Genomic DNA, 10,505 nt, shown 5'->3' with positions numbered 1-10,505 from the left:
TTATCACGTAATATTGTAACCTAGTTGGCGTGTTTTAACTTAACTGTATTTGGAGAAAATACGAGTAAAATACGACGACATTATAAAACGCCAACTATGCTGGTGTCTTTACTTATAGACACGCCAATGCGGGTGGCGTTTTTCCCATTTATGGAAGAGATAACAAAATGGGTACATTTTCATTATTTTAAAGGTAAAGTAGCCTATAAACCTAAATTTCTCCCAGGTTCGTAAATTGATTCGAATTTTAGCTTTTCATGGTTTTAGGGTTCGTCGATTTTACCAAATTTGTTTCTTAATACGCTTAATCTTTATAATTGTAGCCTAGCTTTAGCTCATACTATAACTAATTTGAGCAACCATCTGCCTTAGAGCGACAGTGCGAAATAAACTTTAAACTAAATTTCAGTTGGATTATTGATTGGATCAAACTTAAATGCTTTCTGTTTCATATGATTTCTTCATTCCTGGTGATGATATGCGTTTATGGGATATGGATATTTTCGACGGGCATCTGGTCCTCTTTCTTACCAGAAACGGCTCAGCTTCAGCATGCTCTATCAACATGCCAATTGATTTTGACAGTAAGGTATGGACATCTCCCTTCTTCAATTAATACATCTTGTTAATGTACTTAAGCCTTGTTTGGTTCGAACTGCAGAACGGAACGGAGATTGATAGTCTCGATCCTTGGTTTTTTCCTCTGCCCTGTGACATGAGTATAATCAAACCTGGTCCGAATGAAGACTTCATGAACACTGTATACCGGGATGTTCTTTCGTCTCCTGTGGTATGGTTTCGGATAACGACATTGATAAAATTTGACTTTTAATGCTAACATGTCTTTGGGATAATGAATTTGAGTTGAAACCTTGGTTATTCATTTGCAGATACCTGATTTTACGATTGACTATGATATGTCGACTAGAACCTCTCCATTGCTCACCAGGAAGACGTGAGAAACATTTCAGCAGGTATATTTGAGTATTACTCATGAAGTTTTGACATAGCATTGCTAAGCTTCTAGACAATTTGTTCTGCAAACAGATGTGCAGGGCGATGGGAGTGTTAGGTGGAAGGAATGGAAGGATATCTATGAGAAATATTCTCGTAACGACGACCACAGATATGCATAAAAATGGAAGTGTTTGGTGGAAGGATTATTCTGAGAAATATTATTACACAACGAAGGAAGTAATTTCCCATGATGGTGTCAGAATCCCGATGACCATCCTTCACTCTCGGGCTGCATATCGAGAGGGTCAATCTCCTGGGCTTCTTCATGGATATGGTGCCTATGGTGACGATTTGGATAAAAACTGGTCTCCTGACCAGTTAAGCTTACTTGACCGAGGTTGGCTCTTGGCATTCGCTGATGTAAGGTGTGTATCGAGTCATCATCCAACTATTAACCTTTATCAAATATGGAACAATTAATGAGGAATAGTATTAATAAATCCTAATTTGGGTACTAAGTTTTTGTGGGATCACTGACAGATGACTTCTTGTAAGTTGACGTGATCTTTGTGATATCTTGTGGGGTCAGGGGTGGTTCTGGTCCAGATTGGTCATGGCATGAACTTGGTCGTGGATTGAACAAATTGAATTCCATACACGATTTCGATTTTGTCTCGTGCGCTCAATATCTAATCGATGATGGACTAATCCATAAAGACCGGTTGAGTGCTCTGGGTGGTTACTTGTTGGGGCAGCTGCCAACATGCATCCCCAACTGTTTCGTGCTGCCATTTTGAAGGTTCGTAGATTACTCGTCTCTTTCAGAAAACCAATATCTGACATCAAAGAATGATGCTGGAGTAGAATAACCTATTGAGCTCTTATGTGCTACTTTCTTTGTTCGTTTTCACTCTATGATGATGATGATGTTGGTTTCTGGGATTACAAGAGATACAACCCAAAAAGAAGGAATACAAATGAAAACTCAACTGAAATTACAACTGAAAATCGAAACAACTAAACCGTGAAATTGTTAGCCGAGTCGAGGAGGCCTCTTTCCGCAAGATAAAATACGCCCCGGTAGTGCTCTTCGGATTGGCGTTTCATTCCCAAAGATAAAACGGCTACGTCTCTGGTGAAGCAGCACCGCAATCAACAGAGCTCCGGCGAACTGGATGGAGGAGGGGCAGAGCTTTCGACAGAAAAACAATGCAGAGAGAGGGAGAGAGCTTATGATGCTAATGCTTGTGAATATTATATCTAATGCAGTGGAATGACTAGCCTATTTATAGGCCAAGCCACCATGCAGGGTCAACCAAGCCATGAAGGCTCATCATGGCAGATTCGTAACCGTCGGCGGTTACAAGCGTGTGGCAGGAGTGTGCCTTTCGCGGTGGTCTAAAAAGATTACTTGGATTGCTAACTCAGCGGTGGTCTAAAAAGATTACTACGAGTCCAGACCCAAGCCCAAAGACCACCCAAAGACCAATTGCCAAGATCCAAGTCCATGTCCAAGATTGAGATCGGTCCCGGGCCCGAGGCCCGAGGCCGCAAGCGCGAACACGAGCACGGGCACGGGCTTAGGCGAGCGGGCGGCGGCGGCGCGCGCGTGTGGGCTCTTTCACCCATCTTGGTCCACTATAATTATTAAGTAACATAAAATCACTTAATTTAAACACATTAAAAGATGTGTCACTTCTTCAATGTGGGATAATTAACACTAGTTAATTATTCCCTAAGCTCTAACTCCAAGATTTAATTAAAAACTAGTTATGCCCAACTTTAATCCACTATTTCTCACTTACCCGAAATCGGATTTGAGAAAGTGAATATACTATATTTATCTACGTAAAATGTAGATCGACGCTATATCATTTAATTTCAAAAATTAGATGTCTCGTCATATTTATTATTTGGCCAAAATCCATTGACCGGGCATATTTATTCCATGATTTCTACAATCCCCCACATGAGTGGAAATAGCCAAATGCATATGCATGCAGACACAAGCTCAACCCTCGAGAGGTAAATAAGCATAAGGATAGGTAGTTGTTGGCTTTGAACCCTTCATAGTCGACACTATCGGATACACAGGCGGCTTAGTAGCCCGATACTTTGAGCTAATCCCCAACGGCGTGCACCGAGAAAATGGTGTTAACGCTTAAACACTTCAACCTCATCCGTTCTCACGTTTTGTGTCCATTGCGGTCTTGGACACCACTTTGGATTCATAAGTGCGTTTTATGAAGCGACCACACTTCACACTTACATAGGTGATTCTTAGTCAAGTACCTTGCCATACTTGTTCTCTTTGAGAACTCCATCTCTTTGAGATCCTTAAGAACCATTAAAAGTCATAGACTTATCCTTTACCACTAGGCAAGTTCTCCAACACTCTATTGCTCTTTACGGAATAGATATAGTTGAGTGTTTCTCATGAACTCTCGTAGCTTAGTTTTCCCATTGAACCAAGGTTTTGGGATCTCCAGTCATCATGGTTGGGTTACCACTATGACAATTCTTTAATTTGTGGGTTTCAAACCCATTTCCTCTAGCAACTTATTCATTTGATCACGGTTTAACCCTTTGGTTAGCGGATCCGCTAGATTATATATTGACTTCACATAGTCAATTGTAATCACTCCTGTTGTGATCAAATGTCTCACGGTGTTATGTCGTCGACGTATATGTCGAGACTTACCATTATAGAAACCATTGTTTGCCCTTCCAATAGTCACTTGGCTATCGCAGTGGATCAGCACTGGTAGCACTGGCTTAGACCAACATGGAATATCTTCAAGGAAGTTCTTAAGCCACTCGGGTTCCTCACCAGTCTTATCTAAGGCAATGAACTCCGATTCCATTGTTGATCAGGCTATACATGTCTGTTTTGTGGATTTCCACGATACAGCACCACCCCCAATAGTAAAGACGTATCCACTTATTGAAAGTGAGTCTCTATTGTCGGATATCCAATTTGCATCACAGTACCCTTCAAGTACCGGGGGTATCTCGAGAAGTGTAGCCCATGATTTTGAGTATGTTTTAAATATCTCAAAACCCTCACAAGAGCTCTCCAATGCTCCTTGCTTGGATTGCTCGTGTAACGACTCAACTTGTTCACGGCACAAGCAATGTTAGGTCGAGTTGTGCAACGGGCTAACCTTTGTTCTTGCTCAAGTGAACGTCGAGTTCAATTGGAGTCTTAACCGGCGCGCCATTATAGGCTTTGAATTTATTCAATATCTTCTCAACATAATGTGATTGTGTTAAGATGATTCCATCAGACGTTCTTAGAATCTTCATTCCAAGAATTATATCGGCTAGACCCATGTCTTTCATATCAAAGTTTCTCTTTAACATGACCTTTGTGTCGTTAATTACTTGAGTGTTGCTACCCAAGATTAACATATCATCAATGTATAAACACACTATAACATGGCCGTTATTAGTGCTCTTGATGTAGACACATTTGTCGCACTCGTTGATTTTGAATCCATTTGATACATCACATTATCAAACTTCAAGTGTCATTGCAATGGCGCTTGTTTCAATCCATATAGATACTTTACGAGCTTGCATACCTTTTTCTCTTGTCCAGGTACTACAAACCCTTCGGGTTGCTCCATATAAATTTCATCTTCTAATTCACCATTTAGAAACGCGGTCTTTACATCCATTTGATGAATCTCAAGATTGTGCAATGCAGCAATAGCGAGAAGCACTCGGATAGATGTAATCCTTGTTACAGGTGAATAGGTATCGAAGAAGTCATGTCCTTCCTTTTGTTTAAAACCCTTTACTACTAGTCAGGCTTTATACTTATCCACTGGAGTCTTAACCGGCGCGCCATCATAGGCTTTGAATTTATTCAATATCTTCTCAACATAATGTGATTATGTTAAGATGATTCCATCAGGCGTTCTAAGAATCTTCATTCCAAGAATTACATCGGCTAGACCCATGTCTTTCATGTCAAAGTTTCTCTTTAACATGGCCTTTGTATCGTTAATTACTTGAGTGTTGCTACCCAAGATTAACATATCATCAATGTATAGACACACTATAACATGGCCGTTATTAGTGCTCTTGATGTAGACACATTTGTCGCACTCGTTGATTTTGAACCCATTTGATAACATCACATTATCAAACTTCAAGTATCATTGCAATGGCGCTTGTTTCAATCCATATAGAGACTTTACGAGCTTGCATACCTTTTTCTCTTGTCCAGGTACTACAAACCCTTCGGGTTGCTCCATATAAATTTCATCTTCTAATTCACCATTTAGAAACACGGTCTTTACATCCATTTGATGAATCTCAAGATTGTGCAATGCAGCAATAGCGAGAAGCACTCGGATAGATGTAATCCTTGTTACAGGTGAATAGGTATCGAAGAAGTCATGTCCTTCCTTTTGTTTAAAACCCTTTACTACTAGTCGGGCTTTATACTTATCCACTGTTCCATCGGACTTAAATTTCCTTTTAAGTACTCATTTGCAACCTAGAGGTTTCGCATCTTCAGGTAGATTCACCAACACCCAAGTGTGGTTTAGTAAAATTGAATCAATTTCGCTTTGAACAGCTTCTTTCCAATGTAGCCTGTCTGGGCCATTGAAGGCTACTTTTATAGATGTTGGTTCTTCATCTAACATAAAAGCAATGTAGTCAAGACCAAATGTTTTTGGTGTTCTGACTCTAGTACCACGTCTTAGTACTGTATCCTTTGGATCGGGCCTTGCACGCTTGCGCGATTCAGGTTCCTCATCCGATGATTTAGAACTAGTGGCTTCAATCTCCACTAGTTAAGAACTAGTGGCTTCTTCTTCAATTCTTGTCTCAGAATTGGTTAAGACTTTTTCCTTGTATTTGCAAGGAAATGTATTTTCGAGAAATACAACATTCCTTGACTCAATCGTTGTTCCTACTGTAATAGTCGATATTTCAGACTTGTGAACAACAAATCGATATGCACTACTATTAAGTGCATATCCAATGAAGATGTAATCAACCGTCTTAGGTCCGATTTTAACTTCTTTGGGCGGAGGAACCATCACCTTTGCCAAACACCCCCACACTTTGAGGTATTTGTAGGATGACTTCCTTCCCTTCCACAACTCATAAGGAGTAACATCTTTTCCTTTGAGAGGGATTTTATTCAAGATATAGTTGGTTGTCAATACAGCTTCCCCCCACATGTTATGTGATAATCCTGAAGTCAGAAGCAGTGCAATCATCATCTCTTTTAGAGTTCGATTCTAGCGTTCTGCGACACCATTAGATTGTGGTAAATATGGAGCAGTTGTTTGATGAATTATACCACTTGCGTTGCATAACTCCTCAAACGGGGCTACATATTCGCCTCCTCTATCGCTTCGAATCGTTTTGATTTTACAACCAAGTTGATTCTCAACTTCGTTCTTATAATTTTTGAACGCTTCTATTGCTTCATCTTTACTTCTTAAAAGATAAATGTAGCAATACCTTGTGCAATTATCTATGAAAGTGATAAAGTACTTTTTACCACCTCTAGTTTGCACCATCTTTAAATCACATACGTCCGTATGAATTAATTCAAGGGGTTTTGTGCTTCGTTCAACTGAGTGAAACTGTAACTTAGTCATTTTTGCTTCAAGACAAATTTCACATTTATCTTGGTATCTACTTCATTAGCCTTTAGTAAATATAAATTCACTAATATTTTAATGGCTTTTGAATTTACATGTCCCAATCTACAATGCCACAAATTTGAACACTCAGTCAAGTAAGAGGACGTAGATGCTTTATTATTATTAGCCAACGGCTTTGTAACACTGCGAGTTGCCACACTAAGCTTGAAAAGCTCATCGGTTACATAACCTTTTCCGATGAATTTTCCAAACTTGTACAATGCAAACCTATCAGACTCAAATACAAGTTTAAACCCCTTATTAACTAGTATTGATCCTGACACTAGGTTCTTGCGGATGTCCGGGACATGCAACACATCCTTCAAAGTGTTAGTGACGCTAGACGTCATCATGAGAATCACGTTGCCAACGCCGAGGACTTCGGACGATGCTTGATTCCCCATGTTGATCATCTTCCCTTCAACGGCAGCGTAGGAGGCAAACTTGCTCCTATCTGAGCAGACATGAGCAGTAGCGCCGGTGTCGATGTACCAGCCATCCTTGTTATCAACAAGGTTAACTTCTTCAGTGACCACAGCAATGAGGTCGTTTTCATCCCAGTCCTTGAACTCCTTCTCAACAACGTGGGCAGCCGGCCTCTTCTTCTTGCTGCGGCAGTCCTTTGCAAAGTGGCCCGGTTTGCCACATTTGTAGCAATCGACTTCAAACTTCTTTGTGGGCTGCTTTCCCTTCCCTTTGTCACTTGGACGAGGGCGTTTGTTGGAGGGACCGCCCCGCTCCAACAGATTGGCTTTGGCTTCAAGTGGGGTGAAGCCCTTAGCCTTTTGGTCGCTTTTGCGCACATCAGCCTCAATGCGCAATTTCACGATCAAGTCTTCAAGGGTCATCTGCTTTCACTTGTGCTTGAGATAGCTCTTGAAGTCCTTCCAACTAGGAGGAAGCTTGTCGATGATCGTGCACCTTAGGAATTTGCCGGGCAAGGTCATCCCTTCAGCCACTAATGCGTGGATGATCATTTGGAGCTCTTGGACTTGCTCCATGATGGATCGAGAGTCGACCATCTTGTAGTCCATAAACTTGGATGCTACAACTTGTTCTGTACCTGCAGCATTATCTATGCTATACTTCTTTTCTAGGCTTTCCCACATTTATTTAGATGTGGTTACACTAGTGTATACATTGTAGAGGCTATCATCTAATGCACTTAAAATAAAATTTTTACATAGATAATCCTCTTTTCTCCAATCATCATAGTCCGCCATGACTTCAAGCCTAGTCTCTTGATCGCTTGGCGCGGGCGGTTCGTTTTCCGTGAGGAAGTTGGTGACGCCCAATGTTGTCAAGTAGAACAACATCTTTTGATACCACATTTTGAAGTCAGATCCTCCAAACTTTGGTGGCTTATCGATAGGTGGCATCATTCTTGGTGCCAAAGGTGCCGAACTTGGTCCATGGAAGGAACCAATTCTGTTGCCCACGAAGGAACCAACAACGTGGTTGGGCATAGAGCCACCACCATTCATGTTGGGCATAGAGCCCTCCATGATCGTACTATCCCCGAAGGATCTAGCACCCGCGTGAGACCCGAAGGCCCCAGCATTCGTGTGAGACCCGAAGGCCCAGCACTCGATCCATTAAAGGATCTGAAGGAACCACTAAAAGTGGAACCAACCGATCCACTCGAGGTGGATCCACCAGTGGGCCCAAGGGGGTTAACAAACTCCCAAGGGGTTGTTGATGAAGAAGGATTGCGCCCGGGAGTGGGCATCATCGTCGGAATCGGCGAAGTGTTGACAGGTCCAGTTGTCGCCATGGTGGAGGAAATGGCGGCGGCGGTGGTGGCAGCAGCGGTGTTGGATTCCGTCGACATCTCCAGCAAAGGTGTTATATATTTCGAAAGTTTTAGTTCAGTTTATGGTCCAAATTCCTTCAAAGGCAAGTAATATCTCGTCTTGCGATTGTTGGTTTCTGGGATTACAAGAGATACAACCGGGCGTAATACAACCCAAAAGAAGGAATACAAATGAAAACTGAACTGAAATTACAACTGAAAATTGAAACAACTAAACCGTGAAATTTGTTAGCCGAGTAGAAGAGGCCTCTTTCCGCAAGACGAGATACGCCCCGGTAGTGCTCTTCGGATTGGCGTTTCGTCCCCAAAGATAAAACGGCTACGTCTCTGATGAAGCAGCACCGCAATCAACAGAGCTCCGACGAACTGGATGGAGGAGAGGACAGAGCTTTCGACAGCAAAACAATGCAGAGAGAGGGAAAGAGCTTATGATGCTAATGCTTGTGAATATTATATCTGATGCAGTGGAATGACTAGCCTATTTATAGGTCAAGCCACCATGCAGGGTCAACCAAGCCATGAAGGCTCATCATGGCAGATTCGTAACCGTCGGCAGTTACAAGCGTGTGGCAGGAGTGTGCCTTTCGCGTGTGGATTTCTCACGTGGCAGCCTTGTAGGCTTTGACTGTGCCACGCTTGACGATGTGTGAAGCCACTTGGATTGTTGACTCAGCGGTGGTCTAAAAAGATTACTACGGGTCCAGACCCAAGCCCAAAGACCACCCAAAGAACAATTGCCAAGTCCAAGTCCAAGATCGGGCCCGGGGCTCGGGCGGGCGGCGCGCACGTGTGGGCTCTTTCACCCATCTTGGTCCACTATAATTATTCATTAACATAAAGTCACTTAATTTAAACACATTAAAAGATGTGTCACTTCTCCAATGTGGGATAATTAACACTAGTTAATTATTCCCTAAGCCCCAACTCCAAGCTTTAATTAAAAGCTAATTATGCTCAACTTTAATGAACTATTTCTCACTCACCGGAAATCGGATTTGAGAAAATGAATATACTACATTTATCTACGTAAAATGTAGATCGACACTATACCATTTAATTTCACAAAATTAGATGTCTCGTCACATTTATTATTTGGTCAAAATCCATTGACCGGGCATATTTATTCCATGATTTCTACAGATGATAGGTCCCCTTTCCTTGATGTTCTCAACTCACTACTGGACCAAGTTTACCCCTTACTACACTGGATTACAAAGAATTCGGAAATCCTCAGAATCAATCTTGCTTCGAATACATTCTCAAGTACTCTCCTTACGAAAATATTACCGAGGGAGCATGCTGCCCTTCCATGCTTGTCTCGGCTGCGATGCCCGGTAATTCTTCTATTCATTTGTAATGCTTATTTTCACAATTGACGCTGCAAAATGGGTGGCGCGACACAACATGTCCGGGCTGCTCGTCTGCAGTCATTCTACTAACAAGCATGGACGAAGGGCATTTTGGCGGGGGTGGCCGTTTCGCTAGTTGCCGGGAAAAAGCGTTTGATTATGCTTTTGAGTTTGAATCATCTCAATAAAAGAATTTGCAGAAAGCTCGAATCTCATGTTTTTAATTTGACTATTTAGCCATACTCGTAAATAGCAGTAGCCAGTATCTAAAGAAAAGAATATATACCAAACATTTTAAATTTACTTCATGCTCGCAGTCTCAATTATTTTACTCCCTCCGTCCCGAGCTACTTGATGGAGTACGTACTAAACAAGCCCAACAGCAGTAAAGCCCATCAGCCTAAAGCCCAAGAAAGAGTATCAGTTCGGCATGACTAAAGAGTATCAGTCCAGCATGACTAAAGAGTTCAGTTCGGCACAACCAAAGAGTTCGGCCCCAGCCTACAGCTCGGTAAAAGCCAACCAATCAAACTCTGCTCTCAGGTCGGCATCAAGCTCTACTCTCAGATCGGCAAAAGCTGCTCGGCAATAATTCAGCAGTTCGGTCTCAGTATTCGACCGAACTAGGAGATAGTGGACTCATGCAGGATTTCCACCTCCACTACACCCACGATCTATTTAGTGGTGTCAAGCAGTCATTAACTCATGCAGGAT

The 10,505-nt window shown here is 42.0% G+C and overlaps 1 pseudogene; it reads left to right on the top strand.

Moving 5' to 3' along the window:
• Positions 1–436: 436 nt before the first annotated feature.
• On the top strand, positions 437–9,979 carry LOC121770506 (annotated as a pseudogene).
• Positions 9,980–10,505: the final 526 nt, after the last annotated feature.

Source organism: Salvia splendens, chromosome 16, assembly GCF_004379255.2.
Source record: "Salvia splendens isolate huo1 chromosome 16, SspV2, whole genome shotgun sequence".
In the NCBI taxonomy this organism is placed as follows: domain Eukaryota; kingdom Viridiplantae; phylum Streptophyta; class Magnoliopsida; order Lamiales; family Lamiaceae; genus Salvia; species Salvia splendens.
The sequence above is the reverse complement of the archived record's forward strand: the minus strand, read 5'-3'. Positions and strand labels throughout refer to the sequence as shown.